The 14,125-nt window shown below is 38.7% G+C and overlaps 1 protein-coding gene across 1 annotated transcript in view; it reads right to left on the bottom strand.

The window, feature by feature from the left end:
• The window catches only part of fras1 (Fraser extracellular matrix complex subunit 1), a 119,582-nt gene that overhangs the window by 85,995 nt on the left and 19,462 nt on the right, over positions 1 to 14,125 (bottom strand). The gene's annotated exons all lie outside the window — the stretch shown is intronic.

Below are 14,125 nucleotides of genomic sequence, written 5' to 3' on the forward strand. Positions count from 1 at the left end.
TATATGTATGTATATGTATGTGTATGTATGTATATGTATGTATATGTATGTATATGTATGCTTATGTATGTTTTATGTATGTGTATGTGTACGTGTACGTGTGCGTGTGTATGTGTGTGTATGTGTATGTATATATATATATGCATATGAATATGCGTATGCGTATGCATATGCGTATGTGTATGCGTATGTGTATGTGTATGTGTATGTGTATATATATATATATATATATATATATATATATATATATATATATATATAGAGAGAGAGAGAGAGAGAGAGAGAGAGAGATAGATAGATATCAGCAACAGGCTTATTCATTAATTTATTAACTTATTTATTACCTATTTATGTCTAAAATGTCTTTTGCTGTGTCTGTATTCTCATCCTCTTGCTACTGTGACAGTGAAAAGAGGATGAATAAAGTTATGTGATCTAATCTAATCTAGTCATAGAAGGCTATTTTAAAAGTGTACGGATAGCCGTGAGCTCCCAACGTGGCGAATCAATACGTTCCCCCACGGAAAAGCAGAGATAAATAAATCTCTTTACAATCTTCACATCTGATTTAGCTTCTCAATCAATAACCCTCATGAGTCATAATTCCGCCCCGTGGCCATTTTATGATGCGCGGCGTCGTCTCTCCAGCGCCAGCCAGTCATGATCGAAAATCCGCGTGCTAAAAGTTCAAATGCGGCAATTCCCGTTTGGCGGCTAGGCGGCTACGTGGCATAGCACGTGTGTGTGCAGATGTTGGCCCTCAAACACGCAATTAAAGCCACGTTGGTGCGGATATAAATAGAACACATCATCACATTAGTTTCTCTCTGCTGACTCACGATGATTAATTGTCCCAGTTGGGAATCGGATGTTCGTAATTTCATTGGACGGAACTGGCAAAGGTGAAAAAACACATTTCTGAAGAGAATTTTCAGATTTTGGGACCCTTTTTTGAGTGGTATTTACCAGGGATGCGTCCAAAAATGATTTTATAAATAATAATTTTACTTTTTTTCACAAGTTAAGTCTTGTTAAGGAATAAATCAAAAATTATGTTTTTGTTTGGTGGACGCACGTCGGCGAAAAAAACTGATGACAATGCACACGTTTTGTTGAAAAGGAAGTAAGCGCTCTACTGGACTTTCAAAATAATGGCAAATTTTGACAAGGTGCAAAATGCAAAAAATATTTAGAGAATGTATAGAATTTATAGAATCGTCACGGAAGTTTTTTTTTTTTACAGTTGAGAATATAATTGATTTATTTATTTCATGAAAATATTGAAAATATTCACATTTGAGACGATACGTCAAATACAAATTACACTCGCAGCAATTGGTCAAATAAAACATAAATAAAATAAATAAATAAAGGAAGTTAAAATGGCCAGCCCAAAAAACTAAAACTTTAAATTTTTTCATGTAAATTTCTTGATTTTTTTGGGGTAGTTTTGATGTTATTATGCTAGAATTAAGACTTAGCAGGCAACAGCAAAAATTAGCTTTCTAGTGGTTAAGGTCAATATTAAAAGTCAAAGTCTTAGAAAATCCGCAAATATGTATCCTAGCAAAAATTTGATAAATGACCCCCCGTTAATTATATCCTCCAAGGAAGCTGTTTAAATCCATAACGAGGTCCCGGGTTGATCATAAGTCGGCCCCTCCCCAATAGCTTTGCCGCTACGCTCCACTAGTCTCGGTGTCAAATTAGCGTAGCTGCTAACGGCAGGCGAGCGCCGCAGAAAGTCAATCCATTCCGGACAGGACCTCCGCGGGGCCTCCTCCTTCCAATCCCGAACCCTGCCGCAAAATGGCATTGACCCCCGAGTCGACCCCCCCGAGGCGGTATTAGGTGACCCCTCGCCGCGGGAGCCGAGTGCTCCGGCGTTAAAGGGCAATCGCGGGCCCCCGCCCGATTAGATCGTCCCCTGGCGGGACCCCTAGCTGGGCCGCGTTGATTAAACGCCATCCAGGGTTCATTTCGTTCAGCCCCCTTGAGGGCCATTGCGGTTTCACGCTTGATTTAGAAGAGTGTTGGCACGTGGGAGGCGCCAGGGCGGCAAATTTATTGAGCGAAAAAGCTCACCCAACCTGCAATTGTTTACAGTTTCTTGTTTTGGGAACTTACCGCCTGCTCGTTAGCAGTTAAGAGTCGAGAGGAGAACGCTTATGATTTTTAAAATAGCACAGAAGCACGGAATTCCAAACTAGAGTTGTCCAGATCACACTTATTTGGACCTAGTGTTTTATTTTCTCGCATATAAGACGCATCCGCGTATAAGCCGTACCCTTAAAATTGCCTTAAAATCGTTGAATTTGACAATTTCTCGCGTATAAGCCGCCCCTGATTCACAGTTTTTACCTCTATTCATGGTTTTAATAGGGAGTAAAAATGTGTGTCCGTAGCGGTCTAGCTTTCATCAAGTCTCTGGGTGCAATAATAGCATGAGATACACATTACGGCAAACTGGACGAGCAATGGCAGGCACAAGTGAGTGAGTTTTTGTCATGTTTTAGGCAAGATATGGTTTATTTTTTTCTTGAATCTCATTCATAGACGTCAAAATAAATTTTGTTTAGCGTTTTATCTGTTTATCTTTGCTCTATTTTTTCTCCAATTATTATTATTATTATTATTTTGAAATAAATGACCGTATCGTCTTGCATTATGGCGTTTCGTCTTTGTCAACTTGCAGTTTTGAGCATGTGAAGTCTAATTTGTGCGCATATAAGCCGCACCCTTGATTCAGTCATCATTACAATCACGGCTTATATGCGAGAAAAATACAGTAAGTTCGAAAAACGCATCGTACAAAGCTTACGATCTTCAAAAAAGAAGCAAAATTCAAACTAGAGTTTTTGTTTCGACCCAAATTCTAAAACCGTATCGTACAAAAGGTACCTTTCTTATGACGATATCCTTGTACGTCTTATTTTGTTGCTTTGTAGTCCTTGGATTTAAAAAAATAATAATCCTAAAAACCTTATGGAATAAAAAAAATAATGCATTCGAACCTGATTTCAGATCAGCTGGACCTATTCAAATAAAAACCTGGAATTGGTTTGAGACCCCCCCTTATGTTGTTATAAAAGAAGAACCAGAGTTCTCAAAGTCAGATAGCGGTCTTCACCAGAATCCAAAAAGTTATGGATTCTAGTGATACATTAGGGAGCAGAAAATGTTAAGTGAGTTTGACTTTGACAAGGACTTTGTTTGGTCTCAATCGGAATACCGGAGATAAAAATGTTCTAGACTACTTTGGGGGTCATTTGGAGCATGATCGGCATGCCAATGCCCTCCGTCCGCCAACAACGCTAATTAGCCTCATGTCTGCAAATGCGCCAGATGGGAGAATCGCATTCATTCCGTAGACCAGAAATGCATTTCGGACAAAAGCGACCACCTGCTTTTTATAATGTGCTGTCATCTTCCATTGTCAATGTCTACATTTAATGCATATTTCCAAACATTCGCTGACCTGTTTTACAATACAAAGCCCAAATGCGTCTGAATTACAGAACATTATAGAGTACTTTGATCCCTGTAAATCAAGGGTGTCAGACTCGGGTTGGTTCGCGGGACGCTTTAACATCAACTTGATTTCACGTGGGCCGGACCATTTTAGATATAATATTTAGATTTTTTTTTAATCAATGGATTAAAAGCCCTGAATATTCAGTTTTTTATAGATATGAAACTATTTATTTTAACTTTTTTTAAATACATTTTTGGATTAAAAGCCCTGAATATTCAGTTTTTTATAGATATGAAACTATTTATTTTAACTTTTTTTAAATACATTTTTAGATTTTACAAAATGATTTTTGAACTAAAAACACAGAAAAATTGATTAAAAATTACAATTATTGATTTACAAGGGGGAAAAAATCAGGAAATTTTATATACATCTATACTCCATTTTAATTTGATCTTAAAACAGAGAGTCGGCACTCATGATTTACTTTCCCGGGCCACACAAAATGATGCGGCGGGCCAGATTTGGCCCCCGGGCCGCCACTTTGACACGCATGCTAATAGCATGACAACATTAGCAATCGACGATGACGTTTTCGTCTGCTACCAGTGGCCGAAACGATCCGGATTAAAACCGAAATGTGTAAAACCAGATCGGTTTTACAAAAAACGTACTTTAAAAAAAATCCGTACAAGAGTTGTTATATACAATTTGAAATGATCAAAAACGTATAAATTGACCGGGGATGTTTTTTTTTGCTTCCTGCTCCTAGCAACCCACCTAACCTGACTCTAGATCCCGGTCTCTGGGGGTCACCCTGGAAGACAAATCTTGTGGATCAGAAAGGGAATAAAAAGTCCCGGCTTCATAAATAGACTTCAGGAGCACGGATGATTAATTCAGACGCTATCGTAGAGCAACATCTGCTAGCCCGGTGCTATCAAAGTGTATTTATACTACCACTCTTCACTGGGAGCCATTGAGATTATTCTAGTCCACGCTAACCCATTTACCAGGACACAAAAAGATATGTAGCACTGTAATAGCCCCCCCTGGCCCCACCTAATGCGGCCATATGGGGGCTACAATAGGTTGTCTTATTAGGGAAAAGAAGGGATTGAACAAATAGCATGAAAACCAACAGGGATAAATCACATACGAGTCGGAATAAACATGACGGAAATATTTCAGATCCAATAAAATGAGGTTGTAGTGACATACGCTTTAAAAAGAACTATTTAATGAGGAAAGAAAAGTCAAACACAAAAGATAATGATATTTCGGAGTATGCTTTTCCCGGAGGAAAAATGACTCATTGTGTTTCGGTCTTGGATTTTTTTATGGATTATTTCTGTTTTAAATGACTTTACTTTTTGATGAAAAAAATCGTTTTAGGGTAAGACTTTCTTTTCAAAAATATTAAATTAATTTACCTTTTTTTAAACAATGTACAGAAATAGGGCAACATTTTAATTACCGTATTTTCTCGCATATAAGCCTCATTTGTAACACAAAAGGAATGACTGAATCAAGGGTACGGCTTATATGCGCACAAGACTTGCAATGATCTTTTTCACCAGTAGTTGTCGGTAAAGTAGCATTTACAATTTGTTGGTTATTTTCTGTTTTGTAGTAAATAAACAATCATTACTGTATGAATTAATTCCTTATGATATTGAACCTAATAGTGTGCTTTTAATTAATACAATGTCGCAGAAACACCACTTGCGATGATTTTTCTTAAGATTTTCCCTTCAAAATAAGACATTTGTACTCCCTATTAAAACCATGAATATGGAGGTGAAAATTGGGAAAAAGGGGGCGGCTTATATGCGAGAAATTGTAAAATTCAACCATTTTAAGGCAATTTTAAGACTAGTTAAGAGCTAAAAGCTAAAATGTCTCAGAAATACCATGTGCGATGATTTTTTTTAATATTCTCTCTTCAAAGTAACACATTTGTACTCCCTATTAAAACCATGAATATGGAGGTGAAAATTGGGAATCAGGGGGCAGCTTATATGCGAGAAAATTGTAAAATTCAACCATTTTAAGGCAATTTTAAGAGTGCGGCTTATATGCGGGAGGAGTAAGTACAGGGGTATTTTCCAAAGTAAATTCCAACTTACTAATTTCTGAGGTGTTGATTCAATATTCCAATGATTACGCCCGGTTAGTCATATTTTGACTAGTTAAGAGCTAAAATCCTCCAATCCCTACCCAAAATGTGCCACCTCCCCCTCAGGCTGACTTATCTGGCAACCGGCTGGTAGCATTTAGCATTTAATGCAAAGTAAACAAAGATTTCATAATTCATATACAAGGGGAGCCGTTAAAGAGACGAATTTTGTTGTCAACTCTGCCAACAAATAATGCATTTAAGGGGGCTCTCAATTCTGCAACCACCCCAACACATACACACACACACACACACACACACAAATTCCACTCTTTAATAATGCACGGCCCTGCTGCTGGATTTCATGAGGCTGCAAAGAAAGATTATTTCTCATCTTTCTATTGTTTCCTTCTTCCTTAAAGTCTCTTAATACAATTGACTTCCATTCTTTTCAACCTTAATTCCTCCCTTCAAAACTTGTTTCTCAAATTCTTCTTATACCATCCTCGCATTCTAATTTATTTAATAACTCATTTCCTGCTATTGATGTTTCCATTTCTCAAATGTTAACAGCCATTGACATATTTATCTGGCAACGATGATTCAATAAGTCGAGGTAGAAAAGGATAATGGTATTCTGTGAAATTCAGGTTTTTAAACATTTAGTCACCTTGGATTTGACATGTTTTTGACGAGATGGCACAAATTAGGCAATCCATTTGTCAAATGTTAGAAGCATATTTTCATAAAGTATTATTAAAAATGACTCAATCGCCACTGCAAAATTGTGTTGTAATATGCCATTTTCAAAATAGATACGATAACGACAGGGAGACTTGGGTTCAAATCCAGGTCGGTCCACCTGTGTGGAGTTTGCATATTCTCCCCAGGCCTGCGTGGGTTTTTTCTAGGTACTCTGGTTTCCTCCCACATTTCAAAGACATGCATGGTAGGCTAATTGGACCCTCTAAATTGCCCCTAGCTACCAGTGATTGGTTGTTTGTCTCCACAAAGTAGGGTCACCCCTATTTAAAATAAATAAATACATTAGTATTATTATTTTACTTCAGTGCTGAGTCCTAGTAGCAAGTGGAGGAGAGGGGAGTGGCTTCAGCTTGCGATTTTCACATTTTTATGAACTTACAAAAAAAAAAAATTCCCCCCCCAAAAACTCGCAATGTAGTGAAACCGCGATATTCGAGGGATTACTGTACATACATACCCACACACCCACACACAAGTAGTAAAGTTTTAGATACCGCAATTTTGTTCGTCTATCAGCCAGGCTTTAAGATGATTGGCTAAGAGTTTCAGAAACGGGAGTTCACGTATGCCACATGTGTCAAAGTGGCGGCCCGGGGGCCAAATCTGGCCCGCCGCATCATTTTGTGTGGCCCGGGAAAGTAAATCATGAAGGCCGACTTTCTGTTTTAGGATCAAATTCAAATGAAGAGTATAGATCTATATTAAATTTCCTGATTTCCCCCTTTTAAATCAATCATTGTCATTTTTTAATCATTTTTTTGTGTTTTTAGATCAAAAATCCTTTTGTAAAATCTAAAAATATATTTAAAAAAAGCTAAAATAAACATTGTTTTAGATCTATAAAAAACTGAATATTCAGGCTTTTAATCCAGTTCTTTTAATCCATTTATTGAAAAAAATATCTAAATATTATATCTAAAATGGTCCGTCCGGCCCACGTGTTTTTAGTTCACGTCATTTTGTAAAATCTAAAAATATATTTAAAAAAAAGCTAAAATAAACATTGTTTTAGATCTATAAAAAAGGGAATATTTAATATTTTGTAAACTAAGGTGGCATCTACATATTTAAGAGTATTATCCCAGTTCAGGCGTTTGTGTTTTTTTATTTTTTTTAAATATCTGCATATTTAACAGTATTTAAATATCTTTCTTAGAACCCCCCCTATCACCACTCACCGCCTAAGTCAATCTGCACTGTACACAGTCATTAGCGTCACCAGAATCAATCCACGCGACACTTTACATAAGCACCACGCGCACTCTGGGCCGTCGAGGGCGAGGCGTTGAGGAGCGGGCGCCGTATTTGCATAAAAACCCAGCAGTGAGCGCCCCCCGGAAGGATGTATGTTGAGCCGAGGGGGGGCGGAAAGCCTTTGCAAGGAGAGCACTAAGAGGATTAAATATACTCGTTGACACTCGTGCGTTTTCAGCGTGGAGGCGAACAAGCAAACGAGATCCTTCCGTCCGGAGGGTTGAATGTACACGGCGAGCGGCGACGTTTTGACGTGTTTGGGATGACGGGCCAAATATGTAAACATATCCGGTATTTGGCCCCAAGGGGAGGGTCGGCGTTGAAATGGAATGGCATGTATAGAAGAGCTCTGCCAAGGAAGGATGGCGTGAAATGAGATGAAATTGGTACATAGATATGATGATTTTATGTCTAGATCAGGGGTGTCAGACTAGGGTTGGTTCGCAGGCCGCGTTAAAGTCAACTTATTTTCATGTGGGTCGGACCATTTTAGATAGAATATTTAGATTTATTTTTTTTAATAAATGGATTAAAAGAACTGGATTAAAAACCCTGAATATTCCGTTTTTTTATAGATCTAAAACAATGTTCATTTTACCTTTTTTATATATTTTTTTAGATTTTACAAAATGATTTTTGAACTAAAAACACAGAAAAAATGGAGTAAAAATTACAATGATTGATTTAAAAGGGGGAAAATCAGGAAATTTAATATACATCTATATTCTTCATTTTAATTTGATCCTAAAACAGAAAGTCGCCACTCATGATTTACTTTCCCGGGCCACACAAAATGATGCGGCGGGCCAGATTTGGCCCCCGGGCCGCCACTTTGACACATGTGGTCTAGTTAAAGTTGGGATTGGGTTCCAATTAGTGCCGTTGGATGGTGAATGATAGATTGACAATTTCATGAAGGCAAAAAATTGTTAATTTGTCTAAAGCAGGGAGGTATAGTTGAGTAGTTATAGTATAAAAGAAAAAAAATAAAGGCAAATTGACTGTGTGTGTGAGGGCGAGAGAGAAAAAAGGGTAACACAACACCACTGTGAGTGAGTCCAGTAAACCAGACAAGTGCTGAGTGAGGAAACAATGAGGAAGGGGAGGAAGGGCTTTTATTACAAGGCAGGAACAAATAAGAATGCATTAGTGGCCACAAGATGGCTGGAGTGGAGGTAAAGGTGGGGGAGGGGCTAATGGGCCTCAGTACAGGTGCGATGAGGTTGCCAAAAAAGCATGCAAAGTAGATGTATTGATTCTACTTATTGAAAACCATACGATTCCAACAAAAAGGAACATTAACGTGTCGCTTCTGTCTTTTTATCATTAGCATAGGCGAGTTAGGCGGTTGCCTACAGCGCCATCTAGTGCAGTGATTCCCAATGGCACAGTTTTGGCATTGAAAAAATCTCAATAGGATTTTTTTTTATTTAAAACTATGACACGTATATTAATAAGTCATTGTCATCAAAGTTTTATCAGCAGGAATCACATCAACCTCCAAAATTGTTCCAAAATCTATTTTTTTCACAACAAAAGTTGCGGATCCTGAATAACTTCCGGTTCGAGAGATGCAAAAATAAGTCATGTCATGTTTTTAATCGCATCATTTTATGACTTTTCCCCAAATATGATTTAAATCTTCTAATATTCTGCAAAAAAATGAACAGATAAATAAACGTCTCACTTCTGTTACTATCAATACGACATTTTAACGAAAAACAGGCAGTTTAAAAGGGGCGGGGCTTAACATTTAATCAGCCGTTCCAGGTGAACCATAAACAGTTACCAACGTAAACCCTCAAAGTTGTAAAAATACAATATTTAATATATATCGTCATTTTTGGCTGCCGGGAAAAGTTCGCTTTGAAGCACAATAATAAATATTGATGACCTAGGCTCATTGTTTACAAATTTGGTTTCCGCACCTTGTACGCAAAAACCTTTTAGCACGGAATTGTCCGCTAACTTTTACACACAAAACGTTGACACGGGAGAATGTTCGTCTTCATGAAAAGGTCGGATTGAAAATATGCCAAGAGTTTTAACAATTTATTTATTTCTCTGTTGAGAGCAGTTGCTCTTACGACTCCATGACAGCGACGTCCACATTTAGCCACGCTCTGCTAACCACGCCGGATTATTTTAGCGGTAAAAACAGCTGCGGGCGAAGTACCGCCGCGAGCTATTTTGACTTTGTAATGGAATATGAAAGCGGGACGGACTCCGACGGCAATTGTCCACATGTTTGATAACTGGATACTCCGAGAGGACTATTTGTGGCCCCCGTAAAGGAAATGGCTTCCTTTTTTTCATGGCAGGAAGAAACCAGAGCATGAGAAGATGCCTCGACATTCTCAGACTGCAGAAACTGGAAACTGATGGCAATGTTCAGTTAAGCGGAGAGACGCTCAAGTCCAGAATTAGCCATGAAAATACAGTCAGTTCACTTAAGGATGTCAATTCTAGGGTTGGGGAGTCGTATCTAGGCACTGGCGATGATTAAAGTCAAACGTCGAGTACATTGGAAAGGGAAAACGAGTTCCAGGTATCCAACAAAGTGTGTTGGGTGTCAAGGTTGCTCCCGCTTGCCGTTTGCTTTGATGCCATAGGATGAAAAGCTTTCGCTTGTTATCAGCCGTAACATTGACCCACAAATTACGGTCAATGCGGAAAAACCAACCAAGTGGAGTACAGTAATAATTCCATCTTTTCATTCCTAGAAATGGACACTACTATTAGTAGTAGCAGTAAAAGTAGCAGTAGTAGCAGTAGCAGTAGTAGTAGTAATAGTAATAGTAATAGTAGTAGTAGTAGTAGTAGTAATAGTAGTAATAGTAGTAGTAGTAGTGGTAATAGTAATAGTAGTAGTAGTATTAATAATAATAGTATTTGTAGTAGTAGTAGTAAAAGTTGCAGTTGTAGTAGCAGCAGTAAAAGATGCAGTAGTAGTAGCAGCAGTAAAAGTTGAAGTAGTGGTAGCAGCAGTAAAAGTTGCAGCAGTAGTAGTAGCAGCAGTAAAGGTTGCAGTAGTAGTAGCAGCAGTAAAAGCTGAAGTAGTGGTAGCAGCAGTAAAAGTTGCAGCAGTAGTAGTAGCAGCAGTAAAGGTTGCAGTAGTAGTAGCAGCAGCAGTAAACGTTGCAGTAGTAGCAGCAGTAAAAGTTGCAGTAGTAGTAGCAGCAGTAAAAGTTGCAGTAGTAGTAGCAGCAGTAAAAGTTGCAGTAGTAGTAGCAGCAGTAAAAGTTGCAGTAGTAGTAGCAGTAAAAGTAGCAGTAGTAGTAGCAGTAGTAGTAGCAGTAGTAGTAGCAGTAGTAGTAGCAGTAAAAGTAGCAGTAGTAGTAGCAGCAGTAGTAGCAGTAAAAGCAGTAGTAGTAGCAGTAAAAGTAGCAGTAGTAGTAGCAGTAAAAGTAGCAGTAGTAGTAGCAGTAAAAGTAGCAGTAAAAGTAGCAGTAAAAGTAGCAGTAAAAGTAGCAGTAAAAGTAGCAGTAAAAGTAGCAGTAAAAGTAGCAGTAAAAGTAGCAGTAAAAGTAGCAGTAAAAGTAGCAGTAAAAGTAGCAGTAAAAGTAGCAGTAAAAGTAGCAGTAAAAGTAGCAGTAAAAGTAGCAGTAAAAGTAGCAGTAAAAGTAGTAGTAGTAGCAGTAAAAGTAGCAGTAGTAGTAGTAGCAGTAAAAGTAGCAGTAGTAGTAGTAGCAGTAAAAGTAGCAGTAAAAGTAGCAGTAGTAGTAGTAGCAGTAAAAGTAGCAGTAGTAGTAGTAGCAGTAAAAGTAGCAGTAAAAGTAGCAGTAAAAGTAGCAGTAAAAGTAGCAGTAAAAGTAGCAGTAAAAGTAGCAGTAAAAGTAGCAGTAAAAGTAGCAGTAAAAGTAGCAGTAAAAGTAGCAGTAGTAGTAGTCTTGTTTCTAAAGTTATCCATCCATGGGGGTCTTGCCTGACGCAGTCAAACTGCTACGATTTGCCAGATAGAGTTATCTTAGTGGCCGTCGGCTACAAAGTGCAGCAGTTATGTTAAATAGTAATATGTAAACAAGCAGAAGAGGTGGACTCGCTTAGGCACTCGGGAAAAATCAATAAGGCACACTAAAAATCCCATACACGCCCTCACGAAAAACACGCACGGATATATATACACACGCACGACCGTGAGACGTGGGAGGAAGTGACTAGCGGCCAGTTTTGACCTTTAAGTTTCGATCTTTAACTCCCAAGGTACCGATGCCAAAAGAGATCAACATAGTCTATAGTCCACAGGAGTCCCGTCTGTAAATGAAAGCAGGGCCAGTAAAACATTCCATCAGGTAAAGAGTGAGTGGGCTTAGCGGTTTTCTGACATGAGCTATTTTTCATATGGCCAATATTTAGCTTTTACATGGAAGCGGAAACTGGCATACGAGCGCCGTTTATTGGCTGGGAAATGAAGTTGCTTTACGACGAGAACAAGTGACCAAGGAAACCAGGGTTTCATTAGCCCGACAAAAAGAAGGCCCAAAATGGCGTTAAGTGATGTAAGGGTGAACTAAATGCAACACAAAATTTGAGTTTATATGTTTCCAATATGTCATTCAAGTTATGAAACGAGAAGTCTCAAAAATTCAAACATCCCTCGAAATGTAAACACAATAATAATAATAATGTAAACACACTATTTTGAAATGGGCGCAATAGAGATGCTCTCGCTAATAAATTATTTTCTTTGGGTTTTTTTGCATTTGCATATTTCATTTTAAAAATTGCTTACTTTTATAATTTTGGGAGGGTTTTACGGTAATGGTGTGAAACACCACGAACAAAATAAGATAATTAGAAGCCTTAAAATGCCCTAAAACCAACTTGGAGTAACTTGGACATGCCCAAAAATCAACAGGAACTGACAAACCAACAAAGAAGCATCCATCAAAACCAATAAGAAATAATCCAAAATGGAATGATTTTTGAACTAAAAACAGGAAAAAAGGATTAAAAAATGAAACTTATTGATTTAAAAGGGGGAAAATCATCACATTTAATATACATCTATACATACTCTTCATTTTAATTTGATCCTAGAACAGAAAGTCGGCACTCATGATTTACTTTCCCGGGCCACGCAAAATGATGCAGCGGGCCAAATTTGGCCCCCGGGCCGCCACTTTGACACATGTGCTCTAGTTAGATCTGGTTCGCAAACCCCTGGTTTAGGGGGGAAAATTGGGGACCTCGGAACGAAACAGGCTTTTTACATTTAAAAAGTGACTCTACTTAAGAAAAATTCAAGTTATAAAATGTTCTTAAGTAGAGGTACCACTGTATTTTCATCATCAACAACATCATCATCATCACCAGGATGAATTCCATAATGAAGCTTGGCCTCTAATGGATAATTGGGTGCTCAGGTGGCAGGGGACGGAAAAAAATGTCGTGGGTTCACTTCTAAGTCGTATGGGGAATCATTTGAGCCTTTAAACGAAGGCAACGGCCTCGAAAAGGGTGGAGATGAAAGCGGGGGGAATCCAACGCCGACGCCGGCTTGTGCCCGAGTTCACGGGGGAACCGTTTGAACATCCGTTGCTTTTGAAAAAGTGTGGGGGGGGGGACGGGTTGTACAGAGGAATGCAGTACGGAAGGGTTTTCATGAAAGTCAACACGACATCAAGCGCTTTTCCTACTTCAGCGTCTTTCGTGTAGCGTCGAGGCAGCGTGTCAATTGCCTGCGCACAAACTGCCATCGAGGATCGGCGTTTTGCTCCGTTGATAATTGAATTTTATTTTTTACGATTAAATGAGAAGTTCAACATTTAAGGCAAAATGCTATAGAGGAAAAGCACTTTACATTTTCCTTTGACGACAATCTTGGTGCAAAAGCCACATTCTACGACACATGTGTCAAAGTGACGGCCCGGGGGCCAAATCTGGCCCGCCACATCATCATCATTTTGTGCGGCCCGGGAAAGTAAATCATGAGTGTGGACTTTCTGTTTTAGGATCAAATTAAAATGATAGATATAGATGTATATTAAATTTCCTGATTTTCCCCCTTTTAAATCAATAATTGTCATTTTTTAAGCCATTTTTTTGTGTTTTTAGTTCGAAAATCATTTTGTAAAATCTAAAAATATATTTTAAAAAAGTACTAAGAAAACATTTGCCGGGCCGGTTAAAGTTTTGGGTAAATTAGTGGCAGCTCACAAGGCAGAACAACAACAATTTCTTCCTATTTTGGCACCTAGCGCAGGCTAATAGGCAAAAATGTCCGCCTTTTCTCATGGGAACAGGCGAGTTAAAAAGAAGGATGGTGCCACTGTAGCTCCCACCACAATAAATGTTCAACTAGCCCCTCCCCCAGAGGAGGATCTGGGCTTGTGGTGAACATCCTAATCCGTCAAGACCACAAAGGCATGAAAGAAAACACGCCGAGCGTCCACGGTCACGCTTCAGAAAAGCCCAAAGTTCACCCGTCACCCCCTCACGCAGCTTTTTGTCATTCACCGATCCCGTTGACGAGCAACCCCAGCCGAGGCCGAGTCGCTTTTTAACGGGTG

Source organism: Stigmatopora argus, chromosome 5 (assembly GCF_051989625.1).
Source record: "Stigmatopora argus isolate UIUO_Sarg chromosome 5, RoL_Sarg_1.0, whole genome shotgun sequence".
Classification (NCBI taxonomy): Eukaryota; Metazoa; Chordata; class Actinopteri; order Syngnathiformes; family Syngnathidae; genus Stigmatopora; species Stigmatopora argus.